The following is a 14129-nucleotide window of genomic DNA, read 5'->3' on the forward strand; positions in this document are numbered from 1 at the left end:
AATAAATAATAAAATGGGTCTCATTGTGCATGCCCGTCATGTACTCCATGATGATAAATGTCTTGCCATATCATACAAACAGATAAGAGGATCTCTCCTTTAAATGCCCTCCCAAACGATGAGAATGGGATGTTTTTTTTCTCTTGAGCAATCCTTAAGTCTTTACTCTCTGCAAACCAGCCTCCTTAGCTCTCATAATCTTTTCCCTATTCTCTTGTCTTACTCCGACTCTCCATCAATTTAGGTGAACCGGCTTCCTTTAGACCATCGAATCCTCTTCCTTATATTCTCCTTCTTGTACTATGCATCAACAATATTATTAATAACGTTGATATATTTTACAAATCTAATGATATAAATATTGTATACTTTTCATAATATACATGGATTTTTTTCTTTCTTTTATGTTTTTACTTTTGTAAACGCTTAATTTTGTCTAGGTCTTTTTTAATTCGGGATAATGCAATATTTAATCCTTAACTTGATAGCTTTTCTTAACTTGATCTTTGAATTATTTTCTTGTCTATATTAGTTTTGAAAGTTGACAACTTTTCTCAATTTTAGCCCATATAATAATGTGACATTCTTAGATTTAGCCACATCATCACCTATTTTTTTATAAATTATAAAATTTATGTGATTACATGACATAATATTAGAGTGTCAAATCAATTAGATGGATCAAAACTAGAGAAGTTGCCAAGTTCCGGGACTAGTGTGAACAAAAATAATTCAAAGACTAAGTTGGAAAAAGTTATTAAGTTCAAGGACTAAATATTGTTTTATCCTTTTTAGTTATGATTTTATAGTTATTGGACTTGGATTCACTAAAAATGGATTTTGGTACAAGATTTTTGACCAAATTGATTTTTCAATTACATTATAAAGTTGGATAGAATTTTTGTTGAGTTTTAAGGAGTAAATTGAATTTCATTTTAATTGAGTGACCAAATAGAATTGTTGAAATTTGAACTAAGTTAATTTCCATTTAATTGTTTGTTTTTACAAAAATCTGGTATGAGGGGTGAGCATTTGAACACCCACGACTTTTTTACTCATATAATATCAAATAAATAAATAAAAATATCTAGAATGGTATCCCACCACCATTAATTATCGAAATGGTATGTTCAAGGTGGTGGAGAGGCGGCACCACCCCTCTTTTTCGACACATGTTAGTAAGTTGTTAACAATTTTTTAATTTTTTAATGGTGGAGGTTGGGTGATAGGCGGCACCAAAATATACATCACATACAGGTTAAAATACGGGTGTAGGTAAAAAATGCAAAACAGTTACGGGTGTAGGTCAAAAAATGCAAAACAGCAAGGTGGTGTCTTCCTAACAGACGGCACTGGTGGACAACACGTTAGAGGCAACACCAGTGGTGGGTTTCTTAGTGGCGGCACTAGTGGTGGGTACGTCCTAGACGGCACCTAGTGTATTTAACCAGTGTTTTAAGTGGTTTAGAAGATAAAGAAAAGAAGAACAAAAAAAAATTATAGAAGAAGAGAGAAAACAGAGAAGAAATCACGAGGTTAGTAGATATGAATTGTATTTTTTTACAATATATTTTTTTTGACATTGTATTGAGAATTTTAAATTTTTTAAAGAAATTTTTAGTATTGAAGATGGAAAATCAATTTTTCGTATGCGTTTATTTCGATGGAGTAATTTTGACAACAACAATTGAATGTAAATTTAGATGTTGCCAACAAATAGCAATGATATTTAATAGAAATGTCTCGATTGATGATATGAAGGAAATGATTAGTGCAAAAATTGTTAGATGTTGTAGGAGAAAGGATCTCGAAACTATTCTATAAATTTCCAATTTCAATAGATCTCATCAAATTCACTGAGATAGAACTTGTAGACAATGAAGATATAAAGACAATGGTCGCTCTTTATTGCAATAATTAGAGTGACCAAATTGTACTGATTCAGTTGTTTGTTGAGGTAACTGATGTGAAGTCAGCTGAAGATTCCACTCCATTAGGTGAAGAATATAGAGTTCAAGATCCATGTACAGTGGTTCCGATAGCTTACATTGATAGTCAATCAACTGTACGTGGGATCGACATCGATCTTAATGTTACAGTTGCCTCTGAGAACCTTAACCCGGGCCCTCATTTACAACTACATTCGGTGGTGTTTGAGACTGATGTGAATGATGATGATAAATATGATAATAATGATCCTTTTGATCATGAGGTCGAAGATTATAGTTATTTCGATTTAGATGAATTCTTGGATGATATTGATGACAAAGACGCGAATAACGATGAAATGTTAACGCGTCTTTAGTCGTGGACCCAATTCGAGGCATTGTGATACGTAATGATCCTGGTGTACATATGTCACTTATAGATCCCGATCCGGTGCATGCAACCGAGTTTTCAGAGTACCCTGATATGCTATCTGCTCACTGGCTGGCCACAGATTCCGAACTTGAGGAGTTGTTCGTGGGCCAAAAATTCACAACCAATGAAGAGTGCATATTTTCCAATAAGTGGTATAGCATGAATGTGTCAATAGACTAGAAAGTCGTCGTGTCTAAACTGACATTGTATATTAGGGAGTATTGGAGGTCTACAGAAAGCTACAATTGGCGGCTACGAGCTACATTTATCCAGAAGTCACAAACGTGATAGATCCAAAAATTTGTTGAGCCTCATACATGCACTTCAACACATATGACGCAAGATCATCGGAAACTTGATTTCAAAACTATTTGCACCTGCACCATGCCAATGGTGAAGGACATGCCAAGTATTCCTATTCCAGTACTGATTATTGAAATGCAAGCATGATTCTAGTATCGAGTATCATATTAGAAAGCATAGATAGCTAAACAGATGTCAATAGAGCAATTTTTTGGAGATTGAGATACATCGTACAATGAGTTATAGGAGTGGATAGCCGTTATGCAGGGGTATGTGCCAGGGACTATCATTGAGTTGGAGACACGATCGTATTACGGCCAAACGACCAATTATAATCGGGAAAAAGAATCTTCCACAAGATGTTTTGGATGTTTGATCCATGCGTGTGGAAATTTCCCCACTACAAGCTACTTATGCAGGTTGATAATACCTGGTTATACGGAAAATATACACAAATCCTACTTATTACAGTTGCTCAAGATGAGAACCAGAACTTACTCTTGATAGCATTTGCCATTGTGGACAAGGAGAACATGGAATCATGAGAATTCTTCCTCATGAACCTGTGCACGCATGTTGTTAGGGACAATAATATTTTCATCATATCCGATAGTAGGAAGGGAATAATTCCTGCCATTAAGCATTTCGATGTTCTGTGGAGATCTATTTATTGCATCTGACACATTGCTACTAACTTACACTGAGATTACAAGAATGCAGACTGGCGGAGATAAATTATGAAAATGGGTAAACTTTAGTTCCAACATATATTTTAATGTTCTTAATACTAGAACAAATTAATTTGAGAGTGTAAGTTGTCTTTTCTTAATACATATACAGCGTATGAGCTAGAGTTATACCTTTTCCTAAAAAGGATGATCAGACTTGAGGTTGACATGCAAGGTGAAATAAATACTCCTTCCTGAGAGTGGTTGGGTACCATTGAGCCGTGGCAATGGGCTCAAAGTTTCAATAACAGGTATCGATATGTCATATGACCACCAACCTCGTAGAGGTGGTTAACTCTATGTTGAGGCGAATACGACATCTTCCGATTTCATTTATTTACTCAACTACATTCTATAGGTTAGCTATCTTGATGCCAAGAATGGGGCTAAAACAAGTCAACCACATGGAGGCGAGACACGTATTTTTCGAACATGTTAGCTAGGCAATGGTTGCGAACCGTCGGATAGCGAGGTCGATGAATGTAGAAATATATTCTCGACAGTTAGAAACTTTGTCAAGTTACAGAGTTTATTGGTTGTCAACCTAATATCCCACATAGGTCCTACGAAGTTGATTTTTGAAATAGACGGTGCAATTACGAGAGGTTCCAATCACTTCATTATCCCTATGGTATGTCGTTGCAGCTTGTGCTCCTGCCTCGACCAATGCTGAAAAATTTATCACTAAGGTGTACACTCTCGAGCATACGTTGCATGTATGGGGAAATGAGTTCCCTATCCTAAGTGATTTGTCTACATGGGATGTGCCTTCACCAAATTTCAAGCCTATCCTGGACAAGGGGTTACATAATAATTCGAAAGGTTTCTTGCAAGTCACCAAGATCCGTAATGAAATGGACATAAGGGAGAAAATGGATGGCAAGCTTTATGACATGTGCAGAGTAACTGGTCATAACCAGAGTAAATGCTCGCATCGAACCTACAATATTGAACAATCATTGCAATTGAGTGGGAATTGAGCTAATGTACTCCATGTTGAAGCTTCCAATAAAAATTTTATTATGGAATTTTCATTATCGAACCCACCATGATGGAATTTTCATAGTTATATTTTGACATGTATATGGTTCTCAACAAAAGCAAAAGTTCACTAAAAAATTAACACTATTTTAAACTAATTCCTTTGGAGGGTCTAGAACTACAAATCAATAACAACAAAATTTGGGAGACACTAATGTAAGTTGATAATTTATATTTTAGAAACCATCTCATTTAAATTTATAAGCAAAATATCTAAACTTAACGTGAAGAGAATTAAGTAAGATATAAACTTGAAAGTTAAGTAAATAAAAATTGAGTTAAAATGCACAAATTTTACTATAATTAAATAAATACAAACTTGACCATTTAAATTAAAAAAACCCGTAAAATTGATAGCTCGATGGTGTGGTCTTAGGGGTATATTGTTGTTTTGTCCAACATTGATGTTGCGGGTGCTTATAACGGTCATATTTATCCTCATCTGGAACATCGTTCACTACATCCATCGCAGGATTTGGGGGTGTGCTAAACATAGTAAAAAATCGTATGCCCTAAATGTTTGCCTGGGAGGAATGAAATACTATGGTGGTAATCGGCTAAAGATATCAAACATCATCGATGATCTTAGATCCGATTGATCAGAACTGTATCTGGGATTCTCCGACTAATATCCATGGCTTGGTGAGCCCAGGAAATAATTATCAACCCCAATTTTAGATGATAAGAACTACCCCTAGATTGTGTATAAGACCACTCAGGGTCGAGTGTTGCTTGGGTTTAAGCGAGGGCTCCAACTCGGGTGCTAGAGGAGAATGTGAAAGAGGATAAGCATGTTGTTCAATTCGTGGCATGTGCAGAGGGACTAACTTCGATTTCCCACCAAATAAATAATGCTTCCCCTTCTTGAAGCATCATCGTAGGTACTCTAATGAGGGCTACAAATCGAAAGAACAATCCATATGAGGTCTCTGCCTCATCTGTTTGTTCCACATTACAACATATTGTTAATGCTCTATTGTCTAGTTCCTTCCTTATTTCCCTCTCTTGTTAATTTCGTGGACCTCCCCCAATTCCACTGGCGGTGTCGAAATGTATTGTATACACCCGAACTGTCACAGTACTCAATCCCCTTTATACCACTCCATTGTCTAGAAATTTAGTAAGGATCCGTTAATGCACCATAGGTGTGAGTGGATGTGAGTAGAAGTGGGAATAATAATGGTAATGTCCGAGAAGGAATAGGACATCTAGATGAACTATAAAATTAGTAATATGGTTATACTACCACGAGTCAAATAAGATAAATAAAGTAATTACATGTCACGAATATTAGAATAACTTACCCCCTTCCAAGCGTGTGTCTCAATCATCTGAAAGTATATCCAAATCGTGTATGACCTCCCGATACTCAGAGAAATACTCCATCTACGATAAAATAAAACTTGTTAGAACAAATTTACACAAAAAATGTCAAATAATTGCTATAATGCATAAATTGTATCACCTATTCACAAGTGGGAATACATATGCTTGGTGACTAACTGATGCCAAGAATGGGATCCAGTAAAGGGCCTAGGACTGCAGCAATATGAGACACCCGCCTGTGTCCACGGCATAACGCTTTGTCGTTCGACAAAGCTCGCGATACAACATAGCTAGTACTATTGAACCCCAACTATACGAACTGATGGTATGCAAATCAAATAACAGGGGCAGGTACATCAAGTGCACCTTGTTGTTGTTTGCATTTGGCATGAGTACACCCCCTATAATGTGCATAATGTATGCTCGAATGGCACAAGTAACCTCCCGCTCAATGGCAATACTCGGTAAATGCTCGATATTAGCCTTCAGCCATGAAAATCTTAAACCCGTAAAATTCTCCTCAGCATCACCTGGCGAGCGTCCCAATAAGTCATAGTAAAGTGTCGCCGACTCAAAGATCGTATTTACACTTGTGATCGAACTCCTGTTGATTGGGAGCCCGAGTTGCAGTGCAATATCCTCCAAAGTGATTGTGCACTCCCCACATAACAAATGAAAAGTGTGAGTCTCTGGGCACCACCGTTCAACCAAAGCAGATATTAAGTCGTACCACAGATGAAACATACGGATCAATGTCGTTGATCCGAACCGATTGCCTCTAAGCATGGCATAAGGTGTGGATCTAGGTGATAGCCTACACCATTCACATGACCCTTCAATATGCGGTACGGGTCCTTACAATATTAAATTACCAAAATAGTTAATATAACTCAATTTAATTTCGTAAATGACGTGGAATTCTTTCTAAGAGGACTCGTGAGTAACAAATAACTATTTTATTACCAACAAATTAACCGTTTTTTATATGTGAATATCATTGTTAATCAACGAAGCCATTTAGATATCTACAATATTTTTTTAAAAAAGTTGAGTTTAATTAGTTTGTTGCAAAAAACACATTTCAGTAATTAATTTGTATTTGGGCCTTTTTATCCCAATAATAGAAGAAGCATTATTAAAATACAGAAATGGAACACCCTAACAATGTGTTGCGAATAACATATTTCGGTAATTAATTTTTAAGGTGGTCCATTTTAAATAATTATCAAAACACATAAATATAATACAATAAATATAGTACAATAATATCATTACAAAAATACTAAATAGTTTCGTCCACATCATATTTTTTGTCATATTATTTCAATAAATAATAAACTTATTTATACTGGTTTAGTAAAAAGTAAAAAAATATCTCATAAATCCCAACTCAAATGTTTCATCTTTTACCTTCTCTTCTCTATTTTGCCTTCTTTTTTTCACAATGGGGAACTATGATTATAAGGTCCCCTAAACCCCAAATTCACAAGAACTTTAAGGGTCAAGTCCCATCACCCAGCAACGTCCCATCATCCAACAACATCAGGAGTTGACACTGGTATTGCCTGTCAGGCAAGCACCATCCCTTTTTGCGTTTTTGTATTCAAGTCTGTATTTAAACCCGTATTTAAGATCAGTGTTGCCTATCACCCAACCTTCACCATTAAAAGTTCATTTTTTTACTAGCTTATTGGCATGTGTCAGAAAAGAGAGGTGATGCTATCTCTCCATCACCTTAAACATACCATTTCGATAATTAATGGTGGTGGGATACCATTCTGAATATTTTTTATTTATTTTATATTATATGAGTAAAAAAGCCTCCAAAATTGATAAACATATTAATTTGCATATTTTTGGTGTTTAATTTGGCTGAATTAATCCCTGCTTAATTGGTGTTTTTATGAATTAATCTTGTCAGGAATGCAATTGGTCAAAAACGAGCAAAAAAGGGGGGTCAAATTGAAAGACAAATCGTTGAGTTGGGGCCAAATCATAAAGATGGGAATGCCAAGGATTTAACATCAATTTTGACTTTGTAAAAATCTAAAAATAGAAGATATTATTTTATTTTATTTAGTTTTATTATTTATTTTTATTATTTATTTTATTAATTTAGCTTTGGCCTATTTTTAGTAAACCCTATGAATATAAATAGGGGCTTTTAGTTCTTAGGAAAATCATCTCTTAATTTGTATTCCTTCTTCTACTTGGAATAGAATTACTCTCTCTTGTATTTTCTTTTTCAATTTGGAGTTGGAATACCATTTCTTTTCTCTTCAATTTGATGTTGCATTTTGTAGCTTTGTTTCCAATTTTTGTTTCTTTTCCAAAATTGGTTCAATTGCTATCCAAATCCCCTTTCCTTTCAAAAATTCCATCATCCTTCACACAAAGCCAAAACACAGTCCACAACCTTCAAGCATGATTAAATTCATGCCACACTAAACCCCTTTCAATTTTAAGCCGGTATTAACCCCGTCAAAAACCCGTGAGTTACGAACCCTAGCTGTTTAACTCCCAACTTTCGTTATTTATTATTTCTCCAGATTAAGAGTATGACTTCGTCAACTCACAAATTCAAGTCAATACTAAGTCAAAAAAAGACGTCGTTTGAGTTAGTGTGGCTAGACGTACAGTTGGAATTCCGAAAGGATCGATTGTCTAATTGGTCTTCCGTGAACACATTGGCGTGCCAAGTGGGGATTGCTGTTTGGTTCCGTCAAGGGAAGTAGTAACCGAATTTAAATGTCCCAACGTTTGGGGGCATTGGTTCGAGCTAGGCTCTTCTAGAACGCAAAGCTGCCGAAGTTCTAAATCACGAACGTTTCGTAGGTTGTTCGATCAGTAAGGGTTAGTTATAGGACATTCCATAACTAATTTACACAAGGAAGGGTTGGTGTCCGAGGCGTCCTTGGTAGCTATAACTAGCTTATTGGAAAAGAGGAGTTCACCTAATTTCGAGGATCGGGTCAAAGACAGAAAAACCCGTGCTTAAGGCTGAGCTAAGTTTAATTGATTTTTCTTCATATTACTTTGTTGTTTTTTTTCTTATTTCATCTTTTACTTTTTACGTTTTTTTTGTGTTTATTTCAGGTTTCATATTTTATCCCCCCTAAACATCATGGGCACGACAACTGCCCAGACATAAATCTGGTCGAGAGATAAATAATTTTCAGTAAACAAGTCTCTGTGGGATCGACCCTACTCCCTATACTACTTTAATTTGCAAATTAGGTGTAGGTTTATATTGGTGGAATTGACAGCCATCAGTTTTGATAATCCCCCTTACTTAGTTCATGCTTGCCCTCAAGCATGTTGTTCTTTCAAACATTAGAATCCACTCTATAATTTATTAAGAATCGAGCCTCTTTTCCTCATACAAAATCAATGCAAACAACATGACAAAGATAAAGTAATAAATGCCAAGCATGAGCTAAGTAGGGGGGATTTGATAAACATGTTAATTTGCATATTTTTGGTGTTTAATTTGGCTTATTTCTAAATTAATCCCTGCTTAATTGGTGTTTTTATGATTTAATCTTGTCAGGGATGCAATTGGTTAAAACGAGTAAAAATGGGGCCAAATTGAAAGACAAATCGTTGAGTTGGGGCCAAATCATAAAGATGGGAAAGCCAAGGATTTAACATCAATTTTGACTTTGTAAAAATATAAAAATAGAAGATATTATTTTATTTTATTTAGTTTTATTATTTATTTTTATTTTTATTTTTATTTTATTAATTTAGCTTTAGCCTATTTTTAGTAAACCCTATGAATATAAATAGGGGCTTTTAGTTCTTAGGAAAATCATCTCTTAATTTGTATTCCTTCTTCTACTTGGAATAGAATTACTCTCTCTCTTGTATTTCCTTTTTCAATTTGGAGTTGGAATACCATTTCTTTTCTCTTCAATTTGACGTTGCATTTTGTAGCTTTGTTTTCAATTTTTGTTTCTTTTCCAAAATTGGTTCAATTGCTATCCAAGTCCCCTTTCCTTTCAAAAATTCCATCATCCTTCGTACAAAGCCAAAACACAGTCCACAACCTTCAAGCATGATTAAATTCATGCCACACTAAACCCCTTTCAGTTTTAAGCCGGTGTTAACCTCGTCAAAAACCCGTGAGTTACGAACCCGAGCTGTTTAACTCTCAACTTTCGATATTTATTATTTCTCCGGATTAAGAGTATGACTTCGTCGACTCACAAAGTCAAGTCAATACTAAGTCAAAAAAGACGTCGTTTGAGTTAGTGTGGCTAGACGTACAGTTGGAATTCTGAAAGGATCGATTGTCTAATTGGTCTTCCGTGAACACATTGACGTGCCAAGTGGGGATTTTTGTTTGGTTCTGTTAAGGGAAGTAGTAACTGAATTTAAATGTCCCAACGTTTGAGGGCATTGGTTCGAGCTAGGCTCTTCTAGAACGCAAAGCTGCTGAAGTTCTAAATCACGAACGTTTCGTAGGTTGTTCGATCGGTAAGGGTTAGTTATAGGACATTCCATAACTAATTTACACAAGGAAGGGTTGGTGTCCGAGGCGTCCTTGGTAGCTATAACTAGCTTATTGGAAAAGAGGAGTTCACTTAATTTCGAGGATCGGGTCAAAGACGGAAAAACCCATGCTTAAGGCTGAGCTAAGTTTAATTGATTTTTCTTCATATTACTTCGTTGTTTTTTTCTTATTTCATCTTTTACTTTTTACGTTTTTTTTTTGTGTTTATTTCAGGTTTCATATTTTATCCCCCCTAAACATCGCAGGCACGACAACTGCCTAGACATAAATCTGGTCGAGAGATAAACAATTTTCAGTAAACCAGTCTCTGTGGGATCGACCCTACTCCCTATACTGCTTTAATTTGCAAATTAGGTGTAGGTTTATATTGGTGGAATCGACAGCCATCAGTTTTGGCACCGTTGCCGGGGACTAGCAACACTTACAATTGTTTAAATCGTCTTCATGACTAGATCTTCATTAGGAGATCTCGAATACGACCCAGAGATCGAGAAATCAGCGCGAGCACGATGAAAAGAGACAGAAGCTCTTAAACGTGCAAGTAAAGCAGGAGTTGAGCTAGGACAAGGGATCCTAGAATCTGACGTTGAAAAGTTGAGCGAAAGTAATTCGTGCAGAGGCAATTTGACGTGGGAAACTAGTCGAAGAGGTTGAACCTGAGACCGAACCACTCTTTGAAACAAAAGGCAACCTCGATGAACCAGAAAGGATGGCAAACCGAACCATTCGTCAACTAGCCGCTGCTCCCAACGAGCAAACACCGTTATGCATCAATTATCCAACCGGAGGAACCCCTTTCGAATTGAAGTCGGGCTTGATTCACCTTTTGCCCACTTTTCGAGGCCTGAAGAACGAAAATCCACATACTCACTTGAGAGAATTCAACATGGTCTGCTCAAACATGAAACCCCAGGGAGTACCCGAAGATGAAATCAAACTTCTGGCCTTTCCTTTTTCTTTAGTTGATATAGTAAAAGAATGGTTATTTTACTTACCTTCCGGTTCTATCACAACGCGGGATGACTTATCTCGTGTATTTCTTGACAAATTCTTCCCAGCGTCACGAGCAGCTGAGCTTAGGAGGGACATAGTGGGAATTTGCCAAATGGAGAGTGAATCGCTCTACGACTATTGGGAGCGGTACAAAAAACTGTGTGCAAGTTGTCCTCAACATGGGTTGACCGAATAATCACTTCTTCAATATTTCTACGAGGGTTTGCTCCCTATGGAAATGAAGATGATTGACGCTGCTAGTGGAGGAGCGCTTGTCAATATGACCCCTCAAAGGGCAAGAGAACTAATATCTACCATGGCGGCAAATTCTCAACAGTATCGGCCAAATTCGGAACCAAAAAGACGGGTTAATGGGGTAAACGTTTCATCTTTAGAAGATAAATTGGATAAGCTTACTAATGTTGTTCAATATTTGCTTACAGAAAAGAAGAGTCTGACCCGACTGTGTGGAATTTGTACTACGTCTGAACACCCGACGGATTTGTGTAAAATCCTTAACGACAATTCAACGGCACATGTTGATGCTGTCAGAGGTTTTCTGGGACCTCCGCAAAGACACTATGATCCTTTCTCCAACACCTACAATCCCGGGTGGAAGGATCATCCCAACCTGAATTACGGAGCTAATCCCCGATATAATCCATCATACCAACCGAGACCTCTACAACCACCACAATAACAACACAAGCCGAGCACATCACTAGAAGCTGTTGTGGAAAGACTTGCCGCCAATGCTGCAAAATATCAACAGAGGACAGACGTATCAATACAAGAGTTAACTAATCAAGTTAGTAAACTCTCGATGGCAATTAATCGCTTGGAGTCTCAAGGTAAATTACCGTCCCAAACTGAGCCAAATCCTCGACACAATGTAAGCGCTATAACGTTGAGGAGCGGGAAGGTTTTGGAGGCCATACCTGGCATTAGTCGCGCCCACGACGCTGGTCGAGATAAGAAGAAACTTGACACAAAGGCTCCAGCAGAGTTAGCACCACAAAAGTTGTTTGCAGTACCACCTCTGTTTCCCGGACGACTTGTCCAATGTAAGAAGAAGCGAGACGAGAAGGAGATCCTTGACACCTTTCGAAAGGTTGAAATCAACATACCTTTTCTCGATGCGATTAAGCAGATCCCACGATACGCAAAATTCCTAAAAGAGTTATGCACGAGCAAAAGGAAACTCCTGGACAATGAAAAGATAAGTGTCAAAGAAAATGTCTCTGCCATTCTGCAAAGGAAAATACTGCCCAAATGTAAAGACCAATGTATGTTTTTCATAACTTGTAAAATAGGTAGTGTTGGTATTAAAAAAACAATGTGTGACTTAGGCGCATCAATTAATGTTATGCCTTTGTCAGTTTATAAACTACTTAACGCGGGTCCTTTGAAGAAAACAAGTATGGTTATTCAGCTTGCAGATAGATCCATAGTGCATCCGGAAGGAGTGCTGAAGGATGTTCTTGTTAAGGTAAATGAGCTGATATTTCCTGCAGACTTCTACATCATTAACATGAAGGATGACAACTCGGTCAATTCGTCTGAGATACTTCTTGGGAGACCATTCTTAAGTACCGCACGAACAAAAATTGATGTTTGGAGTGGAACACTTACCATGGAATTTGACAATAAAGTGGTTAGGTTTAATGTTTATGATGATATGGGACATCCCAATAATAAGTTACAAATTGTGCCTTGCAGGAATGTAGATCTCGATGTTAAGCAGGAGGAATTATCGATGATAAAAAAACCAATACGTGAAGCTGTCATGAAAGCCTCGAAATTAAAGCTGAAACCGTTTCCAGAACATACAATGATTTCGACAGAGAAAAATACAAACTTGGACGGAGAAGCTCAAAGACACCTCAATCCCCCTAATGATAGGGGAATCCAGGAAGGGCTTCAAAGATAATGGGCAAAGGTTGAAACTTTTCTGCAAGAACATTCAAGTGCACAAGATGGAAAAATTAAGTCTCAATGAGCCAAACGGATAACATTCATGGTCGTCGAGCTAACGACGTTAAACAAAAGCGCTTTTTGGGAGGCAACCCAAATTTATTTTCATTTATTTAATTTTGAGTTTTAGTAAGATTTAAGTTGTAAATATATAAATTTCTATTTAATCTAGTGAATTTGCTATTTTTAGGAACGTAATGAAGGTTTTGCAGAAGTCAGATAATGATGGTAGCGTGGGCACATAGTGCTAAATGCTGACAATTATTTCCCAATGCCGACAACATCAGCTGAAACACATGGGGAGAATTCTTAACTTTTCTCTTTGCTCATTGTTTGAGTTACTAAACTTTATTGCATATAACACATGCTTGAGGACAAGCATAGATTAAGTAGGGGGTTGAGTTGGTAAGTAAATATGCATGACTTTTGCTGCATCTTTTTTTTTTGCATGTGTTCAATCTTACGTTGAATTCATTCAATAGTTTATTTGACATTGAGCTTTTAATCTCATACTTAGTCAATTTGGACAATGGGGCAAATTTTTAATTTTAAATGTTCAAGTATATAGATTAGTCGATATTTGTGTATTAAAGTTGATATATATAGCTAGATTTTTTTGAATAAATTGATTGTTTGAAAAATATATTTGCTTGTGCATGAATAAATAAGTAAATTAATAACGGTTCAAGTTATGATTGAAGTTTCGAAAATGTGACCGGATTGAGTAACTGGGGTAAAGTACTTGGGTTGTCATCTTATCTCGCGTAAAAAGGTCCGACTGACAAGTCGATAACTTATAAACATTCCGTTAACTGAGCCTTCACACACACAAAAAAATAAAAATAAAATAATAAGACTGTTTGAACTGAGTAACCGGGCTAGGGTGC

Source organism: Gossypium hirsutum, chromosome A10 (assembly GCF_007990345.1).
Source record: "Gossypium hirsutum isolate 1008001.06 chromosome A10, Gossypium_hirsutum_v2.1, whole genome shotgun sequence".
NCBI lineage: Eukaryota > Viridiplantae > Streptophyta > Magnoliopsida > Malvales > Malvaceae > Gossypium > Gossypium hirsutum.